The following is a 6538-nucleotide window of genomic DNA, read 5'->3' as shown; positions in this document are numbered from 1 at the left end:
ACACGAAATAAGACATAAACCGTATAAAATATGATGCTCAATGTATGTAAAACATGCATAAAAACATGTTCACTAAAGCACTTATCAAACTCCCCCACACTTAAGCCTTTGCTTGCCCTCAACCAAATTAAACATTAAACTCATGGAAAGAAAAGAGAAGTGCTTGGCCTTTGCTTCACCAAGAGGGTACAAGAATGAAATTCTAAAGTTATGAAGAAAATAAAACACAAGACAAAAACAATCAATGCTCTAGCAAACAATCCAATCAAAAATGAATGTGAAAAAATCCATATGCGTGTGTGTGTGAAAAACTCAACTCATGTCAACACTATGTCCACTACTAATTTTTTATTAAAACGGGACTTATTTATGAACAAAAAGAAAAGGTAGTAGCTTCACACAATCCTCTAAGGTAGCCCTTTCCCAAGATGCCTCCCGAGTGGCTTTCACACTTTCTAGGTGGTAGCTCTTTCTACTAAGGGTGGTAGCTTTCACACATCCCATGAGATAGCTCTTTCTCTCATTAGGGCATAACAAGTATCCGACTTATGAGAGTAGCTACATACATCATGAGTGGTAGCTCTTTCCACCCCCTATGTACAAGCAACAAACAATTTCCAAAATTTTTTTCAATTTTTCTGATTTTTCTGATTTTTTTATTTTTATTTTTATTTTTATTTTTATTTTTATTTTTTTTATAAAACTAGCACACTAAAGTCCCAACATAATGAACTAGAGTATTCATAGGTCTAATGAGTGAGAAAAGTGCACAAAGAGCAAACGGACATATTCAAGAAAAATTCGATGAAAAACTAGAGCATGATAAAATCTAATGTTCACAACCTCCAAAAACTAAGAATTAAACTCTTAACCCTAAGGTGAACCTTCATTGGCAACAAGAGCATGCTCATGAAAACACAAGTATAAGTCATGTATAAAGTGAACCCTCCCCACACTTAAGATGTACATTGCCCCTCAATGTACACATGTAAGCACAATAAAGATAGCATCAATGAAAGCAACATGTGTGCGGAATGCAATTAAAACAATACTCCCTCAATTCCTCATGGACATTTGGTGAAGTCTATCTTAAGGGCGCTGTAACGGTTGTGAAGCTCACACTGACCATGGAATAAAAGCACATGATCGTGTCTATGACTAAAACATTAACAACATCACCTCAAGGCCAACCGCACGTGAATACAAGGGGTTCTAAAGAAAGCTCAACAAAAATAGAAAAAGGAAATACGAATGCAAACAACATAACAAAAACGAAAGCATAAAGATAACTCTCGGATAGGTGAAACCTTTATGAGCACAAAAGTCCACAAACTAAAGATAAAACACATAAAAAAACATAAAATGCAAAAAAATAAAAAGTCTCATGAGTGTGACGCCTGCCGCCTGTGATCTCGAGTCAGGCCGGTGTCAGGGCGCGACATCGGTATGTAAACGGATGAGACCTCCTCATCGAGAGTCTCATCGACACGATCAAGTCGCCCTGAATCCGCACCGGTTCTCCAAGATGGTAGCACCGGCAGCCTCGAGTCGAGCCAGCGCCTTGTACCGAGAGATAGATGACTCGGATCGCTGGATGTTGCTGGTGCCGCCTCAGTGATCCCCGGGCTCGGCCGCAGATGGTGCCCTGCGGGCCTCAAGCAGGCTCCTCGTCGTCCTCAGATGACGACTCCACTAGTGCGATCCACCGAGCCCTCGACGCCCTCACAATGCCCATAAAATGGAGAGTAACCAAACCCAATGGTACTCGGGCTATCGACCCTCTCCTCGCCTCGACCGAGCGGATCGTACTCCATCTTGAACATAAGACGAGTGATGTAGGGTCCCGCGAACAATGCTCCCAACCGCAGTACTCACTCGATGGCGAAAGTAATCGGCGACCACATATCCTAGGTGGAGAGGGACTCCATGGACCATGGAGTGGAGGTATAAAAAGATCCGTCTCCCACGGCGAACCAAGCATCATCTCCCCGACCCGGGTCATCGACCGGGCCGAGAATCAAGCTGAATGTACCTGCTGGCGCCCGGTCGAGGAGGCAAGAGGCCTTCGATCGCTTGGAGAATACTCGACGGCCACCGATAAATCATGGAAAACCCTAGCCCGGAGTGAGATCATGAGGGTAATCGGTGAGGAGTCGTGTACTGATAGTATTAGTATAGTCCTGATTGTATAACCCAAGATATATCGAGAACTGGGTCAAAGAAATCCCATGCGGCTAACCAAAGGCTCGGAAACAAATGGCATCATCCGTGTCAAAACTGGTATCAATCAAGGCCACGTATCAAAGGAAAACGAGGCAAGAACCTCCAAGGTGGTATCTCGTCTCGACGGGCTCCTCGAATAGCAAGCAATCGGGTCCCCAACCTCCCCACACTAACTAGCTCTCTCGACCTCTTCAAAGAAGACCAATATCCTCTAGTGCGTCCCCTACCAATAAATCGCGGATCGTCCAACCTTGAGATTCTAGAGACGCTCGAACCGTTGTTGATGAATGGGGTCAGGGAATTCCACTGCTGGTGGTGGAGTCGGCTCCCTGTCATGGCGAGGACGTTTTTGAGCCAATCTCTTGGTCCACAGTGCCATATCTACGAAGAAAATGTGTAAAAACATCAGTTCGGCATGTATACAGTGTATACAGTGGCATCGCTACAGCGAGGGCAGCGAGTCGGAGGGAAACAAATAGTGCCACTTTGGCTTTGCTGCAGCCCCACGCCGGGCGCTGGCAGGCCACGCGCCCGTGGCAGGCGCGCGCCTCGGCTCGTGTGTGGCCGCGACCTGCGTGGGTGAGCCACGCGGGCGCAGAGCCGCGCTTGGCAGCTACGGGCGGGCCACCGCGCGCTGGCCGCGTGGCGCGGCGCGGCCAGCCGGTTGCGCGTCAGCGCCTGCAGCCACGCCGGGCCGCGGGTCGAGCCGCTCACCAGGGGCCACGCGGGTTCTTGCCCAACCACGCTGGCGCGGGTCCTGCGGTCGCAGCGGCGTGACCCCACGCCGTGGGCAGGTCAGCGCCGCACAGGCGCCCGACTCCGGCGATTTTGCCGGATTTGGGCTCCTACGCCTCACATAAATTATTCTCAAGCATTCATTAGGTGTCTAACTTGATTTCCTATGAAAAATAGCACACAAATACCATGAAAACTCCATGAAAATGACCTTGAAGAACATGGAAAGGGTGGGAGAAAGTGAGAGCTTACCGGAACAAATTGGAGAAGAAAAATCGGTGCAAACTCCGGAAAATCACTTCTAATCCCCCAAGGAATTGAAAACAAATGGTTTTAGAGATCAAAACTTGAGTTTTATAGGAGTGAAAAAGTGGAAGATGAAAGGGTTCTTTAAAAATGGAAGATGATGAATAGTGCCCCTTCACATTCTTATAGGCACATGGGGGTGTGGATTTGCCACTCCCCCACATAGAGATCAGACACGCACACGGGGAAATTCCACGCCGTGTGAGCGTGAAAATTTCGCGCATAGCCCACCCGAGGGCCCTAAAACTCCAAATTGACACCAACTTTTCAACATTTAACATTGAAACACCCTAAAACCATGTCATACACATGAAAAAAATAATGCATATCACCGAAAAATTTTCATGAAAAACACTAGCAAAAACAACAAAAATTGATCAAGGCACACACTCATGAAATTATTACTGCAGGAATTAAATTTCAAGTCTAAAAACTAACTAAAAACTTGGGTTGCCTCCCAAGAAGCGCTTGTTTAACGTCACTAAGCTTGGCGTACCTATCCTTACCTCGTGGTGGCTCATAAAGATGGAAAACCGCCTTTTTAGCAACCTGCACACATGATGGATAGAATTTCTGCATATTCAAGGAAAAGCTCTTAACCAAGTTACCGAATGAGGGAATGTCACGCTCTCCCTGTGTGTGCTTGTCTCCTATTGTGTGGGAGTGCTTCCGGCGATGATGTCTCGACCTCTTGACTCGGCTAAAAATCCGTTCCATGAATTCTCCTTGTGGTTGCTCCTTAAGGACTTGTTCCGTACAAATTTTTAATTGCGCCTCTTCCATGTCCGGCCATTCCTCATACGGATCCGGATGCAACAATTCCTGCAAGTATTCATTAGTAATCTCATCATTGACATCAATAAAATAACAAGTATCATCAAAGTCAAGAGAGTGCTTCATTGCTTCGGCAAGGCGATATGTGATCTTTTCCTCTCCAATACGCAACATCATCTCGCCTCCATCCATGTCGATGAGTGCCTTGGAGGTGCATAGGAACGGTCTCCCCAGAATTAATGGTACCTCTGCGTCTTCATCAACATCTAACACAACAAAATCTGTAGGAAAAATATACTTGTCAACCTTCACTAAAACATCTTCGATTATACCTCTAGGATGACGAACGGAACGATCGACCAGCTGCAAAGTCATGCGGGTCAGATGTGGCTCTCCCAAACCCAATTTCTGAAATAATGTGTATGGCATAACATTAATACTAGCTCCCGAATTGGCCAAAGCTTTTTCTTCCCCCAAACCTCCGATTGCACATGGTATGATGAAACGCCCCGGATCTTTCAATTTTGTTTGGCAAGTTTTTCTGAAGTATTGCCGAATAATTACCTTCTAATACCACAGCCACACTTTCCTCAATCTTCCTCTTGTTGGTTAAGAGGTCCTTCAAGAACTTTGCATAATGAGGCATTTGAGACAACGCCTCTACAAACGGAATGTTTATGTGTAGTTGTTTGAATAGATCCAGAAATTTCTGTTTTTGCTCATCAACTTGGTCTTTCTTCAAACGCGCCAGATAGGGAATTCTTGGAGAAAATGAAGGGGAAGGCACAGCTGGCCCCTTTTCCTTGTCTTGCACCTTATCCCTTGGCTGTTCTTGTGGATTTTCAGTAGTCTTCCCAGTTTTGGCTTGGAAGAATTTCAGGAATTATTCTCGGCAGACAACCTTTTCTTGGAGCCCCTCGACCACTTCTCAAGGTGATCGCTTCACTTGCTCTCTCGGGTTAGTCTCGGTGTTACTCGCGCAAGCTTCCAATGGTCATCTCCGCTAATGATTTTTGCTATTTGCCCAACTTGATTCTCCAAATTATGTAAAGAAGCGGTGTGATTATGGAGTGTTGCCTCTATGTTTTGGAACCTTGTGTCGGTTGATTGAATAAACTTCGACAAAACCCTTTCCGGAATAGAAGGTGTTTGCTGAAATCCAGGTGGAGCAGCGGCCTTTTACTGCCCTTGATTTCCCCATGAGAGATTTGGGTGGCTTTCTCCACCCTTGGTTGTAATGTCTGTAGGGGTTCCCTTGTACTCTTCCGATTACCCACAAAATCAACTTGTTCAATTGAGCTGAAGTGGTAATTGAGATAGCACTATCGGATGGCATGTGCTACCCCTACAACCATCACAACTTGTGATTGCGGCTACCTTCGATGAAGTCAAAGTATCCAACTTCTTGCTTAGTGCCCTCGACTTGGGCTGCTAAGGATGTGAAACCGCATCAATCTCATGGAGCCCGGCCACCTTCTTCTTCTTTCTCTTGCATTCTATTGGTAGCTATTCAATCCCATTTCCTCAATTAGTTGTCGAGCTTGCTCGGGGGTTTTGTTTCCATTGTCCCTCCCGCGTGGCATCAAGGAGTTGTCTTTGGTACTCGAGTTCAACCCATTGTAAAATGATTGAATAACCATCCAATCGGGGAACCCGTGTTGTGGATACTTCCGCAAAAGGTCTTTGAAACGCTCCCAAGTTTCAAATAAGGATTCAAGCTCTATCTGAACAAACGAAGATATTTCATTGGGAAGCTTTGCCGATTTCCCCCGGAGGAAAATACCTATGCAGGAAAGCCTCAAACCATCTCGTCCCACATTGTCAGGATAGAAGCTCGTGGCAATGAATGAAGCCATTGCTTGGCTCTTCCTTCAATGAAAAAGGGAATGCTCTCAATCGGACTTGCATCATCCGAGACTCCATTGATCTTCAACATATCATAAACTTCGAGTTCTCAATATGACTATTTGGGTTCTCATCGGCTAACCCATTGAACTGTGCAGACTGTTGAACCATCTGAATAAAACCCGGCCTTAACTCAAACTTTTGGGTAGCTACCGGTCGCCTAACAATGCTTGACTGTGTCCCACGAATTGTAGGCCTAGCAAAATCTGATAATATCCTTTGTTGCCCCTCATGTTCAACCATATTTTCTGATCTTTCGATATCTATTTCAGCTGGAGAGTCCTGTTCTTGTACAGAGTTCCTTGCCCTTCTACTGAAATCTTCGCTCAATTTCGTGATCCTAAACCAATGTCGAAGCGGGTTCCCTCGGGTCATAAACCTGAAGTTGAAATCAATAAAAAGAAACAATGAGAACGCGTAGAAGAGAGAAATATGAAATAGAAAAACAAATAAAATGTGAATGACTAAAGTAACTAAGTCCTAGTAGTTCCCTATTATCCGCTCTCCCTAACAGCGCCAAAAACTTGACACGACTGAATATGTGTATAAACCGCAAGTGCACGGTGTCGAAGCAATAATTACCCGGTGAGTCGGG

The 6538-nt window shown here is 45.3% G+C and overlaps 1 non-coding gene across 1 annotated transcript; it reads left to right on the top strand.

Moving 5' to 3' along the window:
• The first annotated feature begins 5688 nt into the window (after positions 1–5688).
• Positions 5689–5795, top strand: LOC120252206. Its single transcript, XR_005533747.1, has one exon. It is a non-coding gene; the product is annotated as a small nucleolar RNA R71 (small nucleolar RNA).
• Positions 5796–6538: the final 743 nt, after the last annotated feature.

The sequence above is a fragment of the Dioscorea cayenensis genome, chromosome 20 (genome assembly GCF_009730915.1).
Source record: "Dioscorea cayenensis subsp. rotundata cultivar TDr96_F1 chromosome 20, TDr96_F1_v2_PseudoChromosome.rev07_lg8_w22 25.fasta, whole genome shotgun sequence".
NCBI classification, from domain to species: Eukaryota; Viridiplantae; Streptophyta; class Magnoliopsida; order Dioscoreales; family Dioscoreaceae; genus Dioscorea; species Dioscorea cayenensis.
Note: the sequence above shows the minus strand (reverse complement) of the source record. Positions and strands in the feature narration are given on the sequence as shown.